Here is a 27,708-nt window from a genome sequence, read left to right on the forward strand (position 1 = left end):
TTTCCTTAATGCTTAATGTCCCAGCCAGAAGGTTCTAGGTTAAAATTTGATGGGCAGCGTGTGCCTTTCTGTGTATTTTTCTTTAAATGTCCTCTCCTGGTACTTCAGCTTCTTCCCACAGTCCATGTTAAATGAACTGGTGACTAAATTGCCCATAAGTGTTAATGTCTGTCTCTTTATGGGTTTTTTGTGTTTTGTTTTTTTTGTGAAATATGGTCCAGAGTGAACCCCGCCTGTCACCCAGCACTGGGAAAGGTTCCAGCCTAGGTTACAAAAACAGAAACATTTGACAGCTAAATCATGAGTAAGTCACAGTCTCAGCTCAGGATGTGACCTTTTCCTCTCCTAATTTAACTATAGACCAACGTTCTCTCTCCATCTGATTTACCTTTGAAATGATGATAATAAGGCTGATAAGTTGTCAGTATCAGTGTTGGTCAAGTTACTTAAAAATAGTAAGAAGTTACTAATTACCAGTGTTGGGCAAGTTACTTTGAAAAAGTAATTAATTATAGCTACTAGTTACTTCTTCAAAAAAGTAACTGTTAGTAACTGAGTTACAATATTCTAAAAGTAATTAATTACTTGAAAAGTAACTATTGCGTTACTTTTAAAAAAACGTTTAACTCTCTGGGGTCCAGGGTATAATTGGCCATTTTTAACTACTTTTGATTTTCCCTCCACATTTTACCTTTAAAAACTATTTACTTTGCCTTGTTTGGTATCATCCTTTTCAGCACAACCTCACGTGTCTGAATTTACAGTTATGTTTTCATTTTGACATACTGTATTAACACAATTAATCTAAAATCAGACAAAAACATAAAATCAGAGTAGAAAAAGTTATATTTTTACTGTAACAACCACAAACATGTTTAATGAATCATATTTCATAACTTTAAATGCAAATATAAATTGTCAATTTTAAAATACTATGTACAAGTTTTGCAAACAACAAAGTTATTTGCATCCATTTACCTTTTACCTTGATTTTTTAAATAACCATTTCAAACTATTTACATGACAATCAGCTGTTCTGCATTCAATAAGATGCCACACAAATTATTTGTGCCACTCCAAAAAAATAATTTCTGTCCACTATAAAGGAGAACATCACAGCCTGATACCTGCAGGTCTGACAGCAGCAGGTGTATCACTCCTTTTTCTACTTGGAGACAGCAGTCGCCTCATTGTTCTGACACACAACACAAAACTATCCACAGCACTACACACTAACTACAGAAGAGAACACATGAAGTACACACTCCAAACACACTAAACGTCACAAATCTCTCACATCTCAAAACTCTCTCTCTCTCTTTTTCTGCTGTCTCTCTCTCTCTATCTCTCTCTCTCTCTCTCTCGCAGTCACTCCTAAAACGTCCTCTGTTTGTGTTTTTTTTTTTTTGCTCATAAGCAGAGCGCTTGCTAGCGCTGTCCTTAGACAGTATACGTGACGAAACTGCTCTCTCGCTACAGCTGCTTAAAGCTGTAGCGTCCAGATTACTTACATAGTCAGCTACTTCCGTGCAGCTGATATAAGATGCGGTAAGCTGAACACAGCTTCAACCGTCTGTTTGTTGAAAAATAGTAACCGACCGCATTTTCTTGTTAGTAACTGTAACGGCGTTGTAACGATAGGAATAGTAATTAGTTAGATTACTCGTTACTGAAAAAAGTAACGCCGTTAGTAACGCCATTACGTGTAACGCCGTTATTCCCATCACTGCTAATTACTGATTACTTCTGCAAGAAAGTAATTCTGGTACTTTACCAAAGAAACTTGTTTAACATTTAAACCTATTTTCTGCATATTCCATATAAAATGAAATAATGTTTTGTGTTCACACTCACTCTTTCAAATAGATGCAAGTAAAGCACAGCAAAAAATAAATAAAATGAAAGATTCAGCGACACTAAGTCCTGTCACTCTTAAATCTATTTTCACCTGTTTAGTGGGGAGGTTTGCCCGGTGCCGCAGTGGTCATTTCAGTAGGGGGATCCGGGGGTTTCTCTGTGAATTTCACATTCCCGTAGCAGCGTGCTAGGTGCTTGCTCAGATTTGAAGTTTAATTTTTTGCTGTAGAAAGAAGTTTTCTTCCCACACAGAGTCTACAGTGGACGCTAATGTTTTCGTCACTTTTTACGGAATCAAACTCAAAGTAATGTCAGTACTTCCACGCTTTAAACGCTGCATGGTCGTACTCTCTCTTGCACTCCACATTATGTACGCAAGTCATTGTCATGAGACACTCTCACAAACAAAATCACGGTTTAGTAACGCAGCCTGCTTATGGGGAAGTAACAGTAATCTACTTACTTTTTTTCCAATAGTAATCCCTTATTTTACTTCTTTATTTTATTTTTTTATTTTACTAGTGACGCGTTACTTTTAACGTGTTAGTGCCCATCTCTTGTCAGTATGTTGAAGTAACTCAAACTCTGGAGCACTTGGAACTTTATATAATGCAAGTCTCCTAGAATTCAGGCTGCTTAACAGAGTTACTTAAAGTGACAATAGAACACTCACCTCTGTGGTTTAAGTTGTCAGGGATGGTTACTGAGCAGAAATAATACCGAATGTCACTTTTGAACCCTTTCACGTCTCAGCTTCATGTCATCTTGGGTTTACTCTTTTCCTCTCAGTTTCTGGGATTCTTCCTCTTTGCCTTCATTGAGTCCTCTGACAATATCACCTTATTTTGCTGTTATACAGTTTTTGCATTTTTATTTACCAATTCAGCTACCAAGGAAATTTCTGGTTATCTATCAGGTGAAATAAAAGTGCTCCCCCGTTCTTGTTTTAATTAGTTTAGCTGCACAATCTTCATTTTATATTCTCAGGAGATTTTGTACCTGGTGGCAGACAAAACGTACAATGGAAGCAACGCTATTACAAGACAGATCTAAACAATTGTGTCCTTTTTTCTCTGGTGCAATCAACATTTATGTCAGAATGATGAAGTAGTAAAACCTGCTTATTACCCTTTTAAACTCCAAAAAACCAGCAGCTGAAATGATCAAAGTTGGGTCAAAACTTCCTGAAACTCTGCCTCTGCACTTAAGCTGACTCTCTGAGGACTTTGACTGATGGTATTTGTAACTTTAGGGTGTCCCTTAGACGCACTCAGTGACAAGGGCGAATTAAACATTTACCCTAATGGAAGAGGAATAAAAGCAGGATGATGGGTGACTGTAATGTAAGACACATCCAAGTCAGTCTCACACAGTCCTAGAAGAAAGCAACCATAAAAAGATGATTATGAGATGATGAGTGGGATTCAGCTAAGTTCTCTGCCTGGATACAGAGAAAAAACAAAAAAGTTTGACCCACCTACTTAGGTCACTACCTCCCCTCTGAACAGCTTGCCGTGCAGTGTAAAATCACCTGAGAACAGAACAGTTAGAAGACAAGACAACAGTATCCATTCAGGAAAACCTATCACTTATGAATAATATAAAGGGATGAATTATTAATAATGTGTCCTGGTTTTGTGAGCTCTTTCAAAGTGTGTTTCCTTCCTGGTGAAATCGCCTGAAGTCAGAATGACTTTCGAGTTCAGCTGGGAGGTACTAGTGAGTACAAACATGTGTCATACAGTCATCTTTTCTGTGTCAGCATGCTCATCCAAAAGAGGGTCTGGGGGCAGCTAGAGTTGGTCTTGAGTATAGACGTTCTCTAAAGATGAATCTGAAAAGTAAAGCCAGAGCATTCTGTCATACAGCCAGGAGTGGGTAACTCCTCTGTTTATAAAAATAAGTCCAGCTCATAGACAGCATAAAAAATGGACATTTAGATATCATTTTTCATTCAGTAAGACCCAAACAAATCACTGAACCCATAAATTTGGCTCCAAAGTGTTTATAGAGGTCATTGGAAAGCTGTTTTCCCTTAGACTTCTAAAAGACTTGGAGTCTTTTTTGCAACCACAGCTATCGCCTTTGGTGGCCCTACAAGTAAAATGCAGGTTCAACGAACCTCTGCACCGGCTTAATATTTCTGAAACAGAAGCTATGTCCATGGTCCATGAAGTCAAAAGTAGGCTAAAACAGGAGACGATTGAGGTCTGGTTGTGATTAAAGTCAGTACTGTAAGAACGTGTAGTGAACCTCGCTCATCATGGTCATAGTCAACACCCAAATCCAAAACGCAACCCCAAACATTGCTACGCTAATTATCTTGGTCCAGCTTTATAATTATCATGCATTATATTTGGCAAGAAAATTATTTAATAATAAGCATATTAACCAAAACATTTGTGTCCAATTCACTTGTCAGGCTAGTTAGTCATTAGCAGGCTATTATTAAGAAATGGAGTGGCCTAAATAGCTAGCATTTTATTACATTTCCCATAAATCCAACAGCACATCGTAAGTTCTAAGTTGCACAAACTTTAAGTCGGTGGCTGTTATAAAAGTTGCTAATCCATTGACGTTGAGCAGATTTAATTCTTTACACTGTTCCTTTTTTCAGTTATTTATTCTAAAACAAGCTGTACCAGAACTCTATTACTATTTTAAGGGTTTTTTGGGGTTTTTTACGGAAAAGGAAATGTTAATTAAGCTGCAGGGACCTTTGCTTAATTTCTTGTTACACCCCGTTCCACACCAAAAATACTTTTCATTCAGTTGCTTATCTCCCTTTCTTTGAATGACTGTGAATCTGACTCAAAAGAGACCCAAGGCTGCAGAAGTGGAGCAGTGAAATGGGTCACCTTCTCATTGCTCATCCACCTCATGAGTAATTTAGTCAAGCTGTACTCCACACCAAGGACTGACAAGCAAACAGAAGTCATATTCTTCCCTGAACAAGACTTGGATACCCAAACACACTCACACATACATTTTCAAATACCTTCCAAAGAATCATTATTTTGTTGCCTTCACCCGTGGATGACAAATTAGTATTCGGGCTGGGGTACATTTGGACTACATTTGTTGTTAGGGTGAAGCCTTGTGCTCATACTAATTCGGTTGGAGAATGTTCAAGTTTCCTAAGTGGGCCTCAGAAATTGTTAAAAAATAAATGTGGTGAATTGGCCTTCAGTCTCTCTCAGGCACATTGGTACCACATTTGTATTATGGGGTGTGTGAAACAGCTCGTGTTTGGATAAAGTCGCTGAACATGTTTTAAGGCAGGCATCAAAGTCTTCTCTATAGCAACATGGTCAACTCTCAGTGACCTAATTAAAATGCTATATTTGCTTTGGAGAGAGGGATGCATACATCAAGTGAAATCATTAACAGCCACAAAAAATACTGAGGTGCCAACGAGCTTTGTAACCGCTTCGTACTTGCTCAGCTCTGTGTTCGATCACGTCTCCGCCAAAACAAACTCTCCAAGTCCAACTCCTTTCTCTTCATATCTTCGTGGCTGCTGCAGCTGCACAATGACATCAGATTACTCAAAGAGATGTCTCACAGCATGCTGCCACAGACATTGTCATGTAAACTGTGCAGAAGACAAGAAGAAGGATCCCCAGTTCAGCATTTGAAATAGGGTGATCTATGACAGCGGTCCCCAACCCCCAGGCCGGTCCGTGAGCCGTTTGGTACAGGGCCGCGAGAGTTGAGGCACGGATGTGAAATTAACAGTTCTCAGCGTTTTATCATTAACTCGGTTTCTCTGGGTCTTTTCCCATGTTGTAGTTGTGTGTCTTATTTTGAAAGAAATATTTACGCGTTACTATAGCGACCAGAGAGCATTAAGGGACAGAGAGGAGGATGTTACTCTCAATGTTGTTGGTGCATTTCAGGAGGACGCTGCTAATAAAGTTACACAATTACACAGTGAATTCACGTTTATTATTATATTTACAAAATACCATAGTTTTTGTTTTGGTCATATCATTTTATTTTGTTGTATTTATCAGCGACACCTGAAAGGCCGGTCCATGAAAATATTGTCTGACATTAAACCAGTCCGTGGCGCAAAAAAGGTTGGGGACCGCTGCTCTATGATGACTAATAAAACTATTTTAATGTGTAAAATTAAAGACAACTAGTTTATATTGGTAATAAGTGTGAGTTGGTGATTAAATCTCATTGATATCCCTTCAGAGTTAAACTCAGGACCTCCAGCACTCAGTAGAGCCAGTAGGTGATTAGTTTGAAGGTTGCCTGAAATGGCTAACCTAGCGCTGCACTACACAACCTAACAACCCATAACTTACTGACACAGTCCCTTATGCTTATTAAATGTCAAAGCTGATGTGATTATACCTTCTGTAACAATATCTCGGCCAGCCCAGTGACTTTCTGGACAGAAGTATAATGCTTTTGTATGATCTTGTGCTTTCAAGCGATAAGCTAATAACCTGCTAGCACTACCTTAATTCCCGTACAGATGTGAGCAGCAATCCATGTTTGCATTTAAGGAAAATACTGGAGGTTTCAGACAGCTTTGCAGCATCTCGTATTTGTTTGTCTCTCAGATTTTTCACCAGAAAATTCCCCAAGGCCACCTCATTTCTCTTCACGTCTTTGTAGCTTTGTGCTGTTTCACAACATGCTGCCACAGATGCTGTGCTGTCAAAGGAGGCACACTGTAGACGACATGATAAAGACTCCACAGTTTAGTGTTTAAAGCAGGGTGATCTATGATAGCTAATAATATTATTTTCAAGGCGTAGAATGAAAGTTGTTCACTTTATGTCGGTAATAAGCGTGAGTGTCTGTTCGATAGCCGTTAAATCTCAATGATATCCACTCAAAAGTCAAGCTCAGGACCTCTAGCTACAACCAAGCGCCCGCTTTCTCATAAATGTCATTAGTCTGCCTTCCTTCCTTCCTCCCTTTCTTGATGTCCCCATTTTATCTTAATGGTGCTTGGCGCACTGATACTGAGTGTGATTGGATTATTAGCCACAATTAAGGACAGGGTAGCAAATGGCTTTCAATGAGGCATTAACTATCAGAGGAGAGCCGACAGTGTGTGAGCGAGAGGACAATGCTGTCTTTAGGAGGGTGACGATCGATGTGCCAGCCTGGAAAATGGCAACTTTCACTACTTTTATACACAACACATGCCTCCACATACACTTGGAAAAAGGTACACAAACACACATTGTACATCCACAGAGACAGTATATACATATGCTGATGGCTGTAAACAAGCACACATACTCAAGCTGTCACAGAGATGGATGTTCAGGGTTTATGAAGAATGCAGGCTGCAGATATTCATGCCAAGACTTTCAAGGTGCTTAAGAAAAGGAAACGACAGTCTGGCTGTTTTTACTCCACTCTTGCATCATAACCTTTTCTCCATCCTCTGTTTTTTTTTCTCTCTCTCTCTCTGTCTCTACAACACTCATGATGGATCTCTTCATGCACGCAGCTTACATTTGATGTACAGCACACCTCTGAGTGACTTACCCAAAGAAATAAAATGTTCCAGACTGTTACCGAGCCAGCGGGCAACCACAGTAACGTGATCATTAGGTTACACCCCTGTATGTGCTGCTGCTGCAGTCTCTCTTTTTATGGTGCATTAGGGAGGACACATTTATGCCCTCAAAGTAAAGGAAGACACTATTCCTTGGGTGTTTCCACTGAAATGAGAAATCCTTTTTTTTTTTTTTTTTCAGGAGGAGAATGACTAGATATGAAACATACTTGGTATAAAGATGATGTCATAATAACTGACTTTATGTCCCGCATGCAGAAATGTGTCCTTTTAAAGTAACAGCTCTTTTATAGTCTAATCACTTTACTGTATGAGAGAAATGGCACCTGATAAAACTTTAATTTCATGTAGTATAGAAAAGATTATTACCGCCCCACATGTCTCTGTTAACAGTTTGATGAACTGGGTTATTAGATCCATTAACTCAATTTTTAGAACTGCTTCAAATTTTTGTAGCTACCAAAGTAATTATGGGCCACAAAAACATATGGCTACCATAATGAGGCAAGAAACACAAGCAGATGTTATGTAGAATATTGTGTGACGCATTAGTTTTATGTTTTTTTCTTAGTTAGAATGAAGCCTCATCCCAGTGTTTTTTTCTTTTATTTAAAATTTGTTCTTATTGATGTCACATCATTGTTATTTTCATTTTGATTAGTGCTTTTTAATAATACAATAATACAAATGCTTTGGGGTCCCAGAGGACTGCAGTCAAAAGCATCCAGTTGCAGTCTATGCAGTCTTAATGTTTGCATTGGATTTCAAGTATCACCCAGTGACAAGGGCAGTAAGGACACTCTGTTAGCCATTTTAAAGAATCCAACTCAAATACTATCATTTGAATCTCCACAGAGATTGAAAGTTTCATCATCTGCATGGGAAACTTTGCAGACTGGAAGTTTTCAGGATGTTGGATCTTGAAAGAATGAGATTGGGGTTAGAGCAGAAATGAGCTTCCTATGAAGGGTGTCTAAAACCTTTGTTAGAAATAGGGTGAGAAGGTTGATCGTTTAGGAGGAACTCCAAGTAGAGCCACTCTTCTTCCACATTGACAGGGATCACCTAAGGTGGTCTTCTGGACACATCTTGGGCATGTCCAACAGTAAGGAGACTTCAGAGCAGACCCAGGAAGCATTGGATGGACGATATCTCTTGCTTGGCTTCAGGATATCTTGATATCCGCCAACAAGACGAATTTGGTTGGAAGATAGACCTGAGTAAGGTGTAGAAAATGGATGGATGAATGCACCAAAAATGTTGTCTTTGCATAGATTCTGTGTGATAACCTAAAATTAACTGTTGGAACATACAAGCAAATATATTGGGCATTTTTAAATCTGCTCGGCTTACATATTACTCTGCATACCTGTGGCAGGTTACTCCACTTTAAATATTGTGGATATTTTTGCTGCTTTCCTTTCAGTGTGAGGCAGAGTCAGAAGTGGCCGCTCAAAATTTAAACACCTTATTGTGAGACTCACAATGTGGTCTTTGTGCTGCAGGTGCTTTTGAGAGGCAGAGAGTGACAGCGACACACACAACCCAGCAAAGGTGATGGAAGTGAGTGACACCGATGTGTTCAATCCCTAGGGACAAACAGCTACTGAGAGTGAGATGGAGGCTTGGAAACCAACTGACAGCATAAAAGAAAGACAAAAAAACCGAGACAGCACCAAGAGTCCGAATACTTCAACAGCTGCATTTGCATTTGACATTTCAGGCCTTCTGCAGTTGCTCTTAGAAACTGAAAATGATTGCTGTGGTAGAAAAAGCCAGGCCGCATAAGGTAAGATTTATATGTAAAAAATTCCCTATTAACAGCCTAAACCGCAAATGAATTGGTGCCGCTGCAGAAAAGAGAATCCCATAACTCCTGACTGAGATGTTACAGATTCATCGTTTCTGCCAAAACTTATTTCAGAAGTCAGGAATCACTGTTGACAGGAAATTTCTCAGTGAGGGGAAAGTGACGCATGAAAGCTTAGGAGGAAAATACAAAGCAGTATCTCCAACAGCAGCAAATGAGCACTCCGTCCATCCGGAGAGAGATGGATGAAGCAACAATGACGCTACCTACAGAGGAAGCTTTTTCATACACAGTCAGCAGGCTCTAACAAGAGAAGGTTTAAGTCCAGGAAGTGTGCAGTTTATGTCACAGTACATGAGTGCAGCTAATTAAATCCTTTAGACTTTCCAAAAAAATTAAGTTATCTCTTGCTGACAGTTGGTGCCACCAAATTTGCCAAGTGCAGCCCTGAATTCCAAACTACTCCGATGCAAGAGTGAGGAGGACGGTGTCGACGCTATGCATTAATTTCATCTGCTCTGAGTGCGAGATGCAAAGGATGAAAAGGAGGTACTGATAATTGGGAGGGTTGCATCAGATTTGTCACTCTGGATGGATTGGTTCAAGCAAATTCAGCCTCATCTGATTGTACATCAGTCTGACTCTTTGAATCTTATTAACCAAACCTACTGTATGTGTTTTGTGACAGAGTTTGTGATGTATAAAAGCACTTTGTCCACCAGTAATGAGTAGGAATTATAATAAAAATAAATCTGATTTTTTTTTAAAGTTGGTGGCATTAATTCTCAGCTAATAAAGTGTGAAGATTTGGTAAGTCACCATCTATCACTGACTTCCTACTTGACTCAGTCTCCATTGACTCCTATGTTAAAATGTCTACTTTTACAGCAGAAATAAACTTGTTTACAGCTGATATAAACCCCCAAAAAACAGTTTTAGTCTTGGACCCTTTAAAACAATGCAGTTGTTTTAAAAAATAGTATTTCTTCTTTTGTGCAACAGCTCATCAAAAACATTTACTCTTGGCGAGGTATGTTGTGGTAGTCGATTAGTCTTTTAATCAGCAGTAATTGTTTGTACGATGTACGCATACAGCGATGAGGTTTGCTAGCAAGATTGCTAATGCTAATGAACATACACTTCACCCTCTCATCCAGATGTGGTCACTTCTGACTAATAGGACATAGCTACTGACCTCACATGGTACATAATATAGATATAGTATAAAGTACAAGATATCCCCTTTCATCCCTTTTTTGGAATCCTTTAGTTCCTGATGTGTATATCTGGTTTGATGTGGTGCTACAGATGCCCCAGTATGTTCACTGGCTAGCTGCTAACATTGTCATTTTATTTTTGTGCTGGGCAGATCCTGTGCAGTGGGTTTATCAGAGATTTTCTGAGCAAAAAAAGCTTCTGTGAGTAGGGAGAGTGTGGGCTGTAAAACCAAAGCAAGGCACTGAAAGAGGCTAAAAAAGAGGGACATGCTCTAGATTAAGGTGATGTTAAACCATGTACTAGTGAAGCTTTACATATAATGCATGTGAAATGAGCAAGCTGTAAAATGCAATTAGGTGCAATATGAAGCAAATTATCAGTACGATATGTGGTTTATTGAGTAGGATTATTATTGCATGTTATGTTCTCCCATCCAGGCACTTAATATATCACTGCAGGTACTCTGTGCTTATGTAGCTTCCACGACACACCTTATATCACTATGTGCATTTAAAATAAACCTCTAGAGAGGGGGAGGATCATTCCGTTGTTTCTCTTCTTCATAACCATAGAGTGACTTTTGTTCGGAGTGCGAGTAGTAGACAGATTGAATGTCTGTTGAGTTTTCCTTTTTCCTCATGGCTTTTGGTTCTTTTCCAACTGCATGTTGGCAGGAGCGTGTGGCAGGAACCATTAGGATGAGAAATGACAGCGAAGTCTGGGCCAACCTTCAGGGTCTGCACAGAGGAGAGTCTTAACAACCACATGCACAGAGAAACAGCACTCTTACAGAGTACATGCATACTGTAACACTCCAACCATACAGCAAACGTCATGTCCTTCCTCACTCCACTAGTACTCTCAACTTCTCTGAACCAGTGGCAAGGAAATTCAGCCTTGAACAGTTAAGAGAAAAGGCTGGCCTTTATATGTCTGGACTTTTATCTGCAGAGCCCGTGTGATCCGAAGTGAGCAGAGTCGTGCAGACAAAAGGAGAGAAGCACTTAGGGATAACAACCACAGCAGACTTCTCACTTCACAGCTGTTTCGCCGCTGTGATGAATTATTTCCAGGCCACGGTGATTCACCATAAAGCAGACAATGAATCCACTCTGACAGTCCTCCTCGAGCTTGTGTACTGTATGCCTTTATACTGTCGACAGGAACTCCTGCATTCATTATGGAAATTAACAGCGTCTTTGCAAATTGCAAACGAGCATTTTGAGGAGAATCATTTGGAACCTGTGACTCAGGGTAAAAGTTAACTCAACATTACCGTGTGTATGTTAGAGTCAACTGAAATAGTTATGCAGCCAAAAATACCACATCAGTGTTCTGTATTTACTGGAATATCCATGTGCGGCTGTCACACACGAGCTGAGTTCATGTTATATTCTCAGAAATCTCCATTTTGTTCCAGACCAGTTGGCATAACATCATCAAATGGATGAAGGATTTTTTTATGAGTGGCTCACAGAGATAGACATCCAGCCAAGTTCATATCTGTGGAATGTCTTATGGGTTTGCTACGCACCGCTGCCAAAGTAGAGGATCTGGAGTATCACGTATCCATCCTGACTTCCATCATATTCTCTTAGTGTTAGGTCTCACTCCAGAAACCACAGTCTGCACATGCAGCCAGCGCCCCTTCCAGTGAACGTGGTGCAACTGGTTGTGTGACAGCGTGGCGTGCAGGGCGTCTGGCTTTTACACCGAGCTCTGAAGCTCACTCACCCTCACATCGTGAAAAGGTCTCAGCCCAGAGGGAGAGCTGGGTTCCTGCTCTGTCAGCCGTGATCATGTAACAGACTCTCTGAGGACTCTAAAGGCCACAGGTGCAGGTAGAAGCAAGGGTTCACTCCCACACATGGCGCTGTGGTCGCTGGGACTCTGGGATGCAGAATCAGGTGGTCTTGGCAGCTTTATGTAGTTGAGGGACAGCTTGAGGGTGTGATGGAGGGGGCGTTGAGTTCCAGTGGCTCCGTGCCCAACATCGTCCAGGCGGAGTTCCGCATCGCTTCACAGGGAGACAGAGACAAACACAACCCAATGCCACCACCTCTGCATGCTCTGGCTCATTCCTCTGCAGAGATGGGCATAGTTGCACATTTCCACCCTCTTATTTTAAATCCAGAGGTAACCACGTTTAGGAGTTTGTCGCATCTAAACTTTGGAGCAGCCTTCCTCCCTCTATGCAGTTACAGAATCAGGGGTTTGTTTCAAACATACAAGATAAAATCGAAATGTTATCTTATGAACACCGAATCAAAACCAGTACGTGTGTTTTTTTACTTAATTATGAGATAAAATTATATGTATTATGACACTGGTAAAGTGTACAGAAATCATATTAGTCTTCCATTTCATCATCCTTACATAATGATATTTTTGTAACATCCAGACTTTAGGAGTGAAGGGAGGATTTTAAAATAATGATGATTTTTCATAATGTTTGTGTGCGTGCGTGCCATTCTGTCTTCAGACATGACAGCTCCAAAAGTTTTGAATGACTTCTGGGAACTCTTTGTAGGGGTGTAGAGTGGGGTCATGTTAACAGTTACAATTTGGCTTACATCTACCGAGGTCTTCAAGGGCAACTCGACGATTTATTGGCTGAAAATTGATAAAAAGTCTTACAACTAATAAGCTATGATTCTTACAAGTGTAGTGTGTATCGACAACAAATATAATGTACAATGTAGAGATTATATGAAAAGATATCATGTCACATTTGACCTCTGACCTCTCCTTCAAATTGAGTAGATTGACCTCAAAAGCCAAAGTGATGATAATGTAGAGCTATTTAAAACTATGTTTCTTACTGCTGTTGTTTATATTGATAACATATAGGCATCTAGGGAATCATAAATGGGGATTCTAAACATCACATTTTGTTATTATGACTTTGTTATGTACATTACAGTAACAGGTTATAACTGTTTAATTACATAACAATTTGAAAACATGAACAGTGTTCCTGACTAAGTATCATTTTTCTTCAAATTAAATTAACATGTACTACAGCCACATAAATAAAACAATAAAAAAATAAGTGACTGTGAAGTATATTAGAATAGGTTTCAATGGGGCAAATAATAAAAGCTCTCAAAAGTGCTTGTTGTTTTTACTTGCATGATGTTTATTTAAAGTACCTTGGATAAACTGAGATTGGGGTTATTCATAACTTCTTTTTTCAGTTAATCAATCAAACCAGTGAAATTCAAAGTGTGAGAAAATTACAGTGGCCCTGAAAGCTTAATGGACTGCAGACAACAGGCAGACAGATTTCACAACAGTGAAACAAGAAAAAAAAAACACTGGCAAACAGGATACCACAAACATACAAAATAAAATAAAATAAATGAAAAAAGACACCAATTAAATATGTGTATATATATATATATATATATATATATATATATATATATATATATATATATATATATATATATATACTAAAATACAATAAAACATTTACAGCATATTTTCAACATGTTGTTTACATGTCCTGAATAAAAACAGGAAAGAAGTACAGGAAGTACTTGGGGTGGGGGGCACCATTCAGATAGGAGCTGGTCCATGGTTTTTGGACATCCTTTTGTAGTAAATTGAATTATCTCTGCCATACATACACACTATTTTTGGAACTCAGTCAGCAGCACAGCCGGTGGTCTTTTCCTCTGGCACACTGTGGTCTGATATAAGGTTAAACTAAAGGAAATGGTCCCTCAGCTTCTTGGTTTCAGACTCATTTACTCAATAAATAATAATTGAGATACATGTTCCCTAAAAAATTCCTCCCAAACACATGTGAACAAAGAGTACTGGCACACACCTCTTAATATTCAGGTGTTTCAGTCCGATTCGCACTGGTGCATAAATCAAGCACCTAGCCCAGGGGTCAGCAAGCTTCAACATCAAAAGAGCCATTTTAGCCCCTCCGACCGAATACTGGGATAAAAAGAGCTGTGTGTGTGTGTGTCTGTGTCTGGGGTGCGGGTGGGGGGTAACAAACTAATAGATGTAATTCGGAGAGTAAAATATATATACTTAATACAAGAATAATAAGATGTCTTAAAAAAAGAAGAGCTTCTTTACCTTTCAAAGTGTTTCTTAAACAATTCTTAAAGAGGAGAAAAACACACTGGCATGTGCAGGCCTACTTTTAAATAAAACAATTTTGCAGGTCTATTTGAGTCCACACCTTGTGATACTGAATCAAATAAAAAAATAGCCTAATTTCAAATAAATAAAACGTAGCAAAGGGCCAATAATTTTAAAATAAAAAGAATAATCATACTATTTGTATATAATTATGACTTCAATCCATTTCAATGTGCTATCATCTTCTGTTTTTTCATCAAGCCGCAGGCAGCAATCAACCATCCAACCCAGAGCGTAAAATAAAACTACATCAGCTCAGGGTCCAAAATATATTTACATTTACAGCAAAAATAAAATAACAGCATATTAAATGATACTGTTCTCCCTTTGTAGTGTGATTTCTGTTTCTGAACATCACTGCAGAGCTTCTCCATATCAGGGCTGTAAGAGGTCACCTCAATTGTAACGCTGGACTTGCATTATAATTAAGGTGAAAAAACAGGTATGTGGATCCAGAGATGGACAGGACTCTGAAATAAGGAGTGCACACAAACATCTAAAACTAGACGTAACATCTCTCTCACTAGCTCACAAAACCTTAAATACTTGTGGATGAATCACCGGATACACACAAATCACATCACATGCCCATGTGGGCAAATTTAACGCTGCCAGCTTGTGCATTCAAGTCCCAGTGTGAAACAAATGTGTACAAATCATTTACACATTCTTAAATCTTTACTTGTGGATCATATCGGACACATTTGCAAACCTTTTGAGACATCGTTTTCTCCATATCGAAAGTATATCTTTTCATGTTTGCAAAAGTGTCAGGAATGGCAGATTTATCGCTAGATCCGCAGCTCCAAACCGCACTGGAGAGACCTCTGCTCAATGTTCTGACTTTGGCTCGTAGCTGGTAACTAGCTTTCTGGTCTGGGTCAACTTAGCAAAGTGGAGAGATGGAGAGAGGCATTGGAAGGTTGCACCAGCAGAACTTTATTCCTCTGGAGGCGGTGAGCACAGTGTACAGCTAAATACTTATGCCTGTATAATTTAAAATTTTCTTAGTTTTATTTTTTATTTTTTCACCTAAAGCTTGCAGGATGAAAGACCTGCATGCAGCTAGCAAGCCACAGGTTCCTGACCTCTAACCTAGCCACACAGTCTCCCTTTACAAACGTAAAAGAATGGGTCGTTTTAAACAGGTTGGTGAATATGATGCTATAAAAAGATGCAACTAATCCAAGTCAGTTGGTGGAACTTCATCCCACCTAAATATTCCATGATCGACTGTAAGTGGTGTTATTGCAATGTCCAAGTGTTTAGGAACCACAGCAGCTCAGGCAGGAAGTGTCAGACTGACCACATAAAGTTACAGAGCAGGGTCACTGAGTGCTGAGGCTCACAGAAGTCTTGGTAACTGCAGCGCTCCAGACCTCCTCTGGTACTGAAATCGGCACAAAAACTAGGAGTTTCATGGCATGGGTTTCTATGGCTGAGCAGCTGCTTTAGGTATTCTGACAGAATGTAAAAAAAGACACAAAACTGATGTGCAAACTGAAAGGTTTGGTGCATAAAAATAATCCAGAATGCATCACACAGTTCCTGTGGCAGGACGTTCAGACTCTTGGTTTAATGTATCTACACCAAAGACTACTTATTACCTCTGGACTGCTCGTAATTTATAATAATGCAGAGGCTGTGATCTTAATCCTATCTAAATCTGCCACATCTGTAATTTGTAGAGTAGAAACTTTAACTGCAAATTACCATGTTTCCTCCAGCATGGAGATCCTGTGATAATATTATAACACAGCATTAATCCCATATGACTTGTTGTTGGTATTTTGTTAAGGTTTTTTTTTTTTTTTACCCCTCAGTGCTTCTGTCTTCTCCCTTTTTGCACCTGAGTTATGGAGGCAGCTTTGGCAGCAATGCTTGAAGGTTAAGTGACACAAGTGGATTCATGAGGGCTTGTAAGTAAGGCAAAATCTCAAAGCATGATGAGATAGCATTCTTAGCGACATTTGGTAAGGAATATTTTGTCTGTCTTCCAACAGGTTTAACAATTCTAATGTGGCAGTCTTTTAAGCCTGTGAGGTCTAAGTCACCTAAACCTACATTTGGGAGAAAAGCGAAAGGGACTTTTGAACTATTATTTCTTTTTTTTCGATGCCCCGACTGCCAAGACTTGGAGAGAACAACTTGAAAAGCACAAAAGGTAAACAAATCCTGAAAACACACATGTGCATCCATTCATTTTCTGCCACTTACCTGGCCCCAGGTAGCAGGGGGGCAGCAGTCCAATTTCTAAATCATGAGGTCCACGTTCATTTCCATAAAATAACTAACAACTCTTTTCTGCTCAGGCTTTAGAAAAATACACAAAATAATCAGATTTAAACTCAAACCGGCTTGTTATGATAAACGCACAAGACCCGACTTCCCATCCATCTTTCTCCCTGTTTCTCTCGTCATGGCTCATCTGTGTCCTGTCGCCGACCTCTACTCCCCTTGACCCGTCTCGGGACCCTGTCCTCATGTCTTTTCACACTCTATAAGTGAGGAGTCACAATGAAATATGTTTCTGCATCTGTGTGTGTGTGTGTGTGTGTGTGTGTGTGTGTGTGTGTGTGTGTGTGTGTGTGGTGTCCGGGAATATCTCTGGCCGAGTTGCAGCCTTTTTTCAAGATGCCAGCATGACGCTAACTGGAGCATAGAAAGCTAACACGAAGCCTGTAGTGGTGCTGCACTCAGCTGCACTCGTACTGCGGTGCACTCCTTGAAAAAGTGATTGAGCCATTTGAAGTAACAGCCACTTTTTCCTCTCCTTGGAGGACCGGCTGTTGTTAAAATTCTTCTTTGAGTGACACATTGATATGTTTATTGCACCAAATGTGTGCCACACTGGAGTCTCAGTGAACAGCACAGCTTCACTGTAGCTGACAGAGAAGAGGCCTGTAGTTTAGACCTGTCACTTTTTTCCAGAAACAAACATGTAATTTGCTCAGATTAATTTGAACGGCACCCCGAAAGGCTGATCATCCACCTGGCTGTACTTTTCAGTGTTTTGTTTGGTAGCATCGCATCACTGCAGCTCTCGATGTTATATCAAGTTATTCATTATTATGAGAAATAATAAGGGCATTTATTAATCACAGGTTGCTAAGAGAATAGCAAAATATACTAGCTACTGATAGTGCATCAGAGCATGTGATTGGAACACATTTTAGTAACACGCCTCACTCAGATATTCCATCTTTTCCAACATTCAGACATGGTTGAATTATCAATAAATAGCAGCACATCAGTGCGCCGAGAGTCAGCAGTTATATTCTAACGGAGCAAACGTCAGAGCTTCGTGCTGCTTTTGTTTGTTTCAGTGAAAGAAATGTCAAACCCAAGTAAGCAGGAATAATTCAGAGCTAAAACTTATTTTCTACAAAACTTTACCACTACTAAATTGTAAATAATCTTGTCTTAACGTTCAGTAACAAGTAGGCTGGGCTAAATATTTGACTCCGCCCACTGACTCCTACAATGCTTACCAATGTAGGCGGGGTCCAACATTTGACTCTGTCCAAATTTAGGCCAGCATCAAATGCATACTATAGTCAGGGCTACTTGATGGCAGCTGGTTCCAGCCCCTGACCGTGCCCCAGAGGTGCTGAATTGGATAAGTGGAAATAAATGGAAAGATGGAATATTGCTTCGTGAACAGGACTATATCAAAAAGATGATGACAGTAAAAGTCAAAGTGATCACATGTAAAATCGAGTTTTTGTAAGAGCTGTTTTGAATTAAAGAGAGAAATGCAACATGATGCCAAAGAGGGACTCGGAGACCAGGCAGGATGAAATGAAAACGAGTTGGATCAATTGTTTTAATACGCTAGGTGTTACTTTGTGAGGCCGGAATCAAAATCGACAAAGACAGGAAACCTAAAGTCTCACCCTGTGCTCTTAGAATGTGATTTTTGGCTTTAATAAACTGTTTTCCAAGTCAAAAGTAAGAAATATTTTAATAAAACTGAAAAATTTTCCTCCCAAAAGTATAGGGTTAGGGTTGGACAATAGACCTGGCATTGTTAAAACAGTGCTATTACTATATCAGATTTTAACTACAGGAATTTGATGGTCAAAAGAATTTATATATTTTTATATACATTGTGAGATGCACAAAAATATGATATACTTTAGCTCTTTTTCTGCAGCTTGGTCTTTAATTTTGTTTACTGTGCATTATAGAACGTATGATCAGGTCAGCATTTGGACTGATGTTTAAATAACTGTTCAGGAGATGCAGACGATTACTCTAAAACACAAATACATTTATTACAGATCATCATATTCATGTCAGGAGCAGCTGAACACACATTAAAGCAGGTATGTTCATCCATGACTTGATTCAAAATCTCAGTGCGGTGTCTCCAGCAGCTATGCCGTCCTGTGGTCTCATGTAGAGCCAAAACACCCGAGTCACCAACAGATCCAGTGACACAATTTCTCCAATAATATATCACCAAACAGCTGTGTTAACCCCAAGTAATCCATGACACACAGAGATAAGGAGGTGACAAGAGACTCTGTTACCATAACAGTACAAAAAGAATAGTTACACCCTTTTATGAGCAATATTTGTATAATTAATATACCATAATATGATTTTAATAAACACAGAGACAGTTTCGTAAACTGATTAATTGTAAACCCAGGAAAAAAATTTAATTTAATTATATATTTTAAGTCCACTTGAGCACTTTATGTTGTTTGTCTCAGTCTTCTTCACCCTTTCCACTACTCATCATCTCTTTTCATGAGCACTTTAAAACTTCTGTGTGTGTGTCAAAGCGAGGAGCATTTTGTACTTAGACAAAAGCCTCACATAAAACAGAAGCTCGGCAATAAGAGCAACTATATCTAAATTTGTCTTGAACCTCAGGAGCCTGCTGTAGCACAGACTCTCCGGTTTATCTGTGGCATATAAATTTCATTATTGTCAGAGCCTGTTAGACTTGATTTCCAGTGATGCTTAGCATCCATTCGTACTCCTGAATAATGCCCCTTTTTTAATATCCTTGCCGGGAAGCACAAGAAGAAAAAGTAAATCGTAAGTTAATTAAATCTGGAACATTCCAGATTTTAATCATAGACTTGAAAGGTAGCAGAATGGAGGGAAAAAGCTAAACAGTGATTTTCTGCTCATGCCCACCTAAATAGAATAAGAGAAATGCGTGCATGTCATTTACTAAAAAGATCTTTGTACAAGAGGTTCAAAGAAAAGCTGAGGCATTTTAAATTAGACATGGGCGCCCGTACTTCTTGACTAGTTTTATCAGTAATTACACTACTCATCTCTAAATCACACTGTCATCATGCTTAATCGAGCAAAAATTGGACACATAAGAAAAAATAATTAAGGTGCCCTTTTCCATCAAAGAAATTCATTAATAAATATATAGAAGCAGGCGTGTTCTGGCAGTTCCCCCCCCCCGTCAGCCTGAGAACACAGAGCTCTGCTCATTTTAGGCAATTTCAGACATTTTTCTTCCAAGGACGCTCATTATTCTAACCTAACTTTCAAAAGATGTGAGAGGCTTTTTAGTGACCACCTACTAATTGAACACTTAATGCAAAAGTTATTTTGCAATAAAGTTCTTTATACACATCTGAACACTTCAACCAGCAGTCACATTATTTCACTCAGAAATTCTTATATTTCAACCTAAAACGTCTCACGGCCTTCAGAGAAGACAGGCCGAGCTAGGTTTACAGTAATACATTAACTAATTAGTTATTATCCTGAAGCGTTTCTATGCCTTTATGTCCCGATGAGCTCAGTTGAGTCACAGACCTCCTGGTCATGAACCTGGAGACACTGAGAGCTGAACCATCAAGCTTTAGCATCTGAAGTCAGCAGCAACAATGTAGCCCTCACAAATGGGCCACATCCAGCCCACTTTGAACTTAAGTGGGCTGGACCAGCAAAACTCCTCTTTCTGTCAGTGTAAAGAAGCTTAACTACACATTAAATCCCTGAGACATTTTAAGATAGGAAAACGATGTCTCAGTTTTTCTAAATGACAAAGAAATTGTAAGAAATAAATCTGTAATTTTACACAAAACAGTCCTTTAATTATAAAACTTAAAATTTCTGTTAATTGACAGAATATCTTTATTCCTTTTCTTTCTTTTTGTTTTTGTTTTAATAAAAAATGAAAATTTCTGTGGTAGAAAAAAACAAGCTTTCTGTTATTTAATTGTTTGTCTACGACTCAGCTGGTGTTTTATTAATTTCCATGCGATGTCTTTATCGGTTTGCATTTAACACCTGTGAGTTAGAGGTTTAAACCAACTCATTAATAATGAGCTGTCTTTCTTCTGCCACAAAAGCATCACCCTTGCTCTTTAGACTTGCTTGTTTACCATGAGTCACCCAACAGCCATGTCAAACACGTGGCACAGCAAAGGGTCCAACGTGACCCGCTACACGGCTTTGGAAAGTGGATAAACTGCTTTGAAATGAGTAATAAACACTGTTTCAGCTCCCATTACTTAGCTAACATTGTGTCACCTTCTGATTTTGGATTTTGCATTTTGAGCTACTGACTGCTGCCATCTTAATTTTTAGAGTTAGAAGTAACGATATTCAGACACAGGGATGGCGTCTTAAATCAATGATACATGTCAGCAAGCTTGGGTATCTGTACGGGGCCATCACCAAAACACAGATACATGTTAACCACAAGTTTCAGAATAATAAAATCTTTGAAATGTTTATATTTTCAGAACGTAAAGATGTTTCCAACAGCTGCTCATGTAACAAGAGGACAGTTCTTCAAATTAGACAAAAGGATGATGTAAATTGTTAATGATTGAGTTTAAGTGGGCGACCACGGATCCAGTCATTGTCTTTAACCACATTATCAGTCCCTCTGTGAAACTAGGTATTATTCAGCAGCCAACATGTTTGCCCATGTAAATAAACCTGGGTAAAATTTGCTATGCTGTTTCCATGGCAACGTGTAGCAAACTAGTGTCAGTCAAGGAACTGTTGGAGCACACTTCCTGGGCTGAGCGACAATTACAGTGGCTGTTAGAGCATCAAAGGCCATTATAAAACTGTCTGTGTAACCCTTACAGCAGAGGGGGCCACTTTGGTCTTCTGCCTTTAAGGAAAGGTGGATAACACAGACTGTAAAAGAAAACAGTTTTAATTCAGCAGCTTTGTTCCCATCTAATAATTGCCCTCCTTTTCACAAGCAGCATTAGTGTCTTTCATCTGCCGTGCACAGCCTCAGTGTGAGGTTTTTATCATCCTTTCTTTGTTTTGCTATTAATTAGCAAGCCTTCATCCATGTACACTGAGGCTGGATGAGCCTAGAAGTCTATTAATTCAACTCTGACATTAATTCTTCAACTCTCCCTCAAAGCTGCCGAATCCACTTCATTACTCACTTCTCACTTTGAGCGGCACTACAGCCAAACGGTGTCAGGAAAACTTGGAGCATCTCGGGCTTCACTTGTTGCAAAATCTCTGAGTATGGTGCAGTCACACAAATTTCAGGCCAATCAAAGAGTTCAGTAAAATTCTGTACGGGTGACCCTCTGTCACGCTGACTTTTCAACAAACTGAGACTGTATTCTCAGATGTATACATACAGTTTATTGTCTGGAGGTCTAACACAGATTCCAAATAACAGATAGTCAAACAACAATTTGCTGCTAACCTCCAGGCCCCCAGAAGATGAGTAATTGCAAAGCATATTTACGAGATAAAACTGTGTTGTTTTATCAGTTGACAGCGATCTTCTCCTGCGGTAAATTACAACTTCTTATCATTCTGTATCTGCATTCGCCTGAGTGGGTGAATTTTGGGTTGTGACAGGAGTATGTAGGAGCTGCCTCTGATCCCTAAAGGGAATTGCATTTCTTCATTTTCTTTGCATTATCAACAATATAGCAGGTAAAGCTTCTAATCCGCTTGCGAAGTGATGACGTACTAACTTCATAGCTATCTACCAAAGTCTTAACTGGCTGATCTCAGGCCAAGTAATGCATTTTCTTCTTTCCTAATAGAGGAGTGAGAAAATACACCAAAACTTTCTGGTAAATGCCGCCCATTACAAGTCAAAGTTGGTGGTAATTACAAAAAAATACCTTTATACAGCACTGCTTTAAAAAGCAGACACATTTCTGCAGTGAAAACAAATTTTATGCTTCTGCTGTTAGTACTGAGGAAATTATGATGCATTTTGCTGTTCCACAAGAAAAAAAGAAAACTTCTCAAACTGTGTGTGAGAAGCTTCGTCTCTCTGACACACACATTCATCTTAGTGGGGGTGACAAGGAGATTAAAACTTTCAAGAGTGGAATCATTTAACGAGATTTGATGCTCATTGCTAAGCAGCAGCCTTCGAACCTGAAACATGAACACAAAGCAAAAATGTCAAAAACTGCAGTTTCTCTAATGTGTCCAAAAGTGAGTCACTTTCATGGACTGCTGTGTTAAAATGCTTAATTAAACGGAATTCAAAAGCATGTTTACAGCATAAAAACAAAAGAAACACAACAGCAGCAATGGGACACTTATATTTTACACCTACGGGACTGACTCGAAACCAGTGAAGCTCCCAGCACACAATTTCTGTGCTTGTGTTAATGGCATATGAGGCTAGGTGTACCTGTGGCAATGAAAATGAAAACACCTGAATTCAAAGATGAAGAGGTCTGAAGCAGTGCTTTGGTCCGTTTGGGGTGTTTGGAGGGAGACAAACAGTAAACAGCTGCCTTAACACTGTAAGGCAGAGACCCTACAATAAAGGAGAGGTTCATGTTATGAATCACAGGCTTAATTATAATTTTTGGCATTAATTGATAGGCTTTTTCTCCTTGTCTGAATCATCCTTAGTCATTCAAATCTGTTAGAAAACTGTCTGACACAGGTCTGTGATTCCCTGTCTACACCTGGCTCAAAGTCAGGTGTTTACAACATTAGCCAAACTGAAGGAGCCCAACACCCTGGGGTGGGTAGTTATTCCATCTCAGTGTGCCCCCTCAGACTGTCGACCTTGGCCTGGGAGAGGAAGAGCAGATGGATTGTGACCGTGGTGTTGCAGCGCATGGCCTGCAGGTGTAAAAAGGCAAACCCCCACAGAGGGATTTAGAGGCTTTGTGGGGGCCGCTCTGTGTTGCTGGTATCATTTTACTGCTGTCAAATATGTTTACATTCAGTCAAGACTCTATGACCTGTTATGGCTAAACACCACTTAGAAGTCAGTCAAGGGAGAGTGCAGTGCTCCAGCTGCGTGCGCCTCCGTCTGAGGAGCGGAAACTTTTCATATGAAAAAGCACACAGTAACCTGAGCTCTGCCTTAGTCTGCAACATGATCTTCTTCTATAATGACACAATGGGACATGTGCTGACCAATGCCTGTCTGTCTATGGACTGGACAATTACGCATTTCTGTAAAATCACAACTGAGCAAAATAACGCTTCAGGCCTAAGAAACAGCTAAAAAAATAGTCAAGTTCATCATGCAAAACACAATGAGGCAGAATTTCCATCTAGACGTAAATGGCAAAAGGTGTAGTTTATATTTAAAAAGCAGGTTCTATTCATATTTCTGGACTATACACACACGTTTAGTAAGCAAATTAGTTGCCAATCAAATGTTGCATTTAAAAAAAATAGACTTGTGCATTGACTTTCTTGCAATACTATGACTGATATATCCTGCTTTTTAAAGAATGGTCTAACTTGACTACTGCTGCATGCAGAAGTGCTGTGCCCAGCAAAACCTTGTTGAAAAGAGGACTTTGCCAGACATTTAATTAACATTGAGATTTGGTCAAAAAGGGAAAGGTCATCTCAGACTGCTGAAAAGATACTCTTCAGTGCCTCTGCAATACTTTGCCAATATATCGTTTTTTACTGTCAACAGGCTCAGAGGTTTACAGTACTGAAATGGCCATGTGTGCTCGCAGACTGATCACAACCATTTCACCGCCACTTATAATAGGAACAAATTTAATTGTTTATATTATAATTGAAAAGACTTAAAAGTACATCGACTTTTTGCAAGTACCCTAAGCTTCTGCTTTTGTCTTTACGTATTTCTTAACATTAACACTTCAGGATATGTTTTGCACTTAAATAGTGTTACTTTTTATTTTTTGGGGGGGGGGAATAATTTTTTATAAATTAAGATGCTAGACAGAATTCAATCAAGGCATGTGTTTTACATGTGCTATTAATTCCACAAAGCAATATTTTACAATATTATACAAGAGGCACTCTGTGGATACTTTGTTTTTCTAAGATTGCAGATGATGGTGCCTCACAGTAAACTGATGAGAAATGGTCACATAAGTATATTTTAGAGTTCTTTTATTTAGTATGTGGTGAAATACAGCCTGCTCGGGCAAACAGCCAGTACAAACTGCACGAACATCTTTTCATTGTACTCCATGTATACGTTCATAGCAATTAGCACAGGGCTGAGGGCCCATTTTGGACTGATGATCTTGATGACAGCCCCTGCTGCCCCCTTCAGCTGTGCTGCATCTCACACTAACCCTGTCAGCTTCAGGGTCCATCGTCCATCTGCTAGCGGGCCCTTCATCTCTCATGGTCAGCCACCTGGACATCCATCAGCACCAGGGTCTGGGGCCTCTGGAGGTGCAGACCTGAGTCTCCAAGAAGCTTGCCCCCAGAGGAGGTGGGGGTGGGAGTCGGGCTGTGGCTTGGGACATTGTCGTCATCTCCTACCCGGCTGGGTCCACTTCTCTCACTCATCACTGTTTCCTCGGTGTCAAGCTGAGCTTCATGACAGCGGTTGTTGAGGCGAACAGCACAGACGGCAGGGCGTTTCTGGCAGCCTGCATGCTCTTGCAAGATTTGTATCAATGAAGACTTGCAGGGGTAGGTTGTGGGATGTAGCTAAAGGGCAGAAAAGCCACCAGGAGGAGATTAACAGAAAGACTTTTAGAGTTAAAAATTTAATAGAAAGGCAGAAGAATTTCAAATTGAATTTTAATACAATTTCTAACAGTAATGTCTCTCTTATCAAGGATTTTTTAGTACCCCAGATAAAATATCAGACTATGTAATATATGGAAGTGAGCAATGTTCCCTCTAAGCTGCGCACGTGCACAATTGCGCACTGCTGGCACGGTCTCTGCGCACAGAAAATCTGCATTGCGCACAAAAAAAAAAAAAATCTAACCTGCCTATGTGGAGTGAAGCCACGTTAATGACAAGTACAACCATTGGAGATGTGAGCAGGACAGACGGAACAATAGACGGAAAAAGTGTGGACTTTATAGCAGTTTTTAAATTGTGTTGATAGGCCACGTAAAACCAGAGTTATGATAAAATATATGCAATGCTTTGGTTTTCTTCCTGAATACTATCGTTGTTTATATTTACTGCGGGAAGAAACGGTAAAAACGGCGTTTTATAAGGAAAACGCTCGAAAGCACTCTCCGCCTGTGAGCAAAAACTAAACCAAAAAACCCCACCCTTTCCTATTGGTGGAAAAATGTACCATGTCGACAAATCAAAAAATGATATGGCAACATGGAATCTAATTGTTAAGAAACGCGTGACGTGAGAGATTTGAGACGTTTAGCGCAAATCTTGTGTAGTTAAGTGTGTAGTGTAGTCAATAGTTTTGTCGTGTGTGTCAACTATATAATTAATTGCCCAACATTGGTCATTATATATTGTATTTTGCAGACAGAGAGTTACAGGACTCTCTCCCAGACCACAGACTCATAATACAAGTCAGAGCTTTATATATATATATATTAGGGGTGCAACGATACACAAAATTCACGGTTCGGTTCGGTTCGATACTTTGGTGTCACGGTTCGATATTTTTTCGATACAAAAAAATGTTCATCCTTTTTTTAATTTGTCATTTATTAAAATTATAAATATATATTTTAACTCAAAAGTACAGTTTTTAAATGTAATGTTGCTGAAACGACAAAGTAATAAAAAAATAAATATCTGATGGAGAAATCCCTCATCTTTGGAAAAGAGAGTTTATTACAGAGAAATGGCTCTTTCCAAAATAAAAGCTATACTATACGATTCTTCTGGGGTATACTCTCAGCAGCATATTAAACATATCAGGTCCCCATAAGGAGAATCATGTGGGTAAAGTTTGTAGCATGCGTGCTTGTTGTTTTTGTCTGCTTCCACTTGTCTTTGCACTAGGATGATGTCGGAGTAAATGTGCAGTCATACTCATTGTGTTCCCACTAGTGCTGTCAGCGTTAATCTGAAATGACGTTAACGCCACAACACGGCAAATCTCCGTTAACGAGCTACCGCGGATCGCCCCGTGCGTGGGGCTGGACAGCGTCAACACGTTAACGAGCAAACTGCACTAACGCAGTAGTTCCCACCCATGTAATTGAGCATTGCGTGGCACATCCGACATACTGTTTTACTTTTGTCCATGACGCGCTTACCTTCAGGGTCATACTTCACATGAAGACCAAAATAGTTCCAAAGGCCATATATGAATGAGGGTGGGGGAGGTTCAATTTGCCATGTTGCAACGAGCTTAGCTTCTGTCTTGCTAGCTTGCGCTGCGCTCAGTGGATCTGCGCTGGACAGTGCAGCCTAGGCGGAGTAGTCGAACGCAGATCCACTGAGCTCTCAACACAGACAGCATCGTCAGAAGAAAAGTTGATAAAATAAATTAAAATTTTTGTATTGTTCGATACACATGCCTACCGAACCGAAAGCACTGTATGAACGGTTCAATATCGATACGAGTATCGTTGCACCCCTAATATATATATATATATATATATATATATATATATATATATATATATATATATATATAAATAAAAAGTTGTGTTTTTAAAATTGTAGTTCAAGTTATTTTTACTTCCAATAGTGTTAACATACTACACAGGTCAATGACAAGATTTTTTTTACATTTTCATTGTAAGTGGGCTAAAGCAGTTAATTAAAAGTAGTCTAACATAAATGTAAATGTAAATTTGATTATATTAATAAACCATGTAACTTGGATGGATTCGATGCTGGCGTGACCACAGTGCACACGTCTAATGTCGCTCACAGTGGTCCAAGGGATCGCTCAGGGAGTTTGTGTGTTCGCTCAGACACATGAAAAATTAGA

The sequence above is a fragment of the Pelmatolapia mariae genome, linkage group LG16_19, assembly GCF_036321145.2.
Source record: "Pelmatolapia mariae isolate MD_Pm_ZW linkage group LG16_19, Pm_UMD_F_2, whole genome shotgun sequence".
NCBI lineage: Eukaryota > Metazoa > Chordata > Actinopteri > Cichliformes > Cichlidae > Pelmatolapia > Pelmatolapia mariae.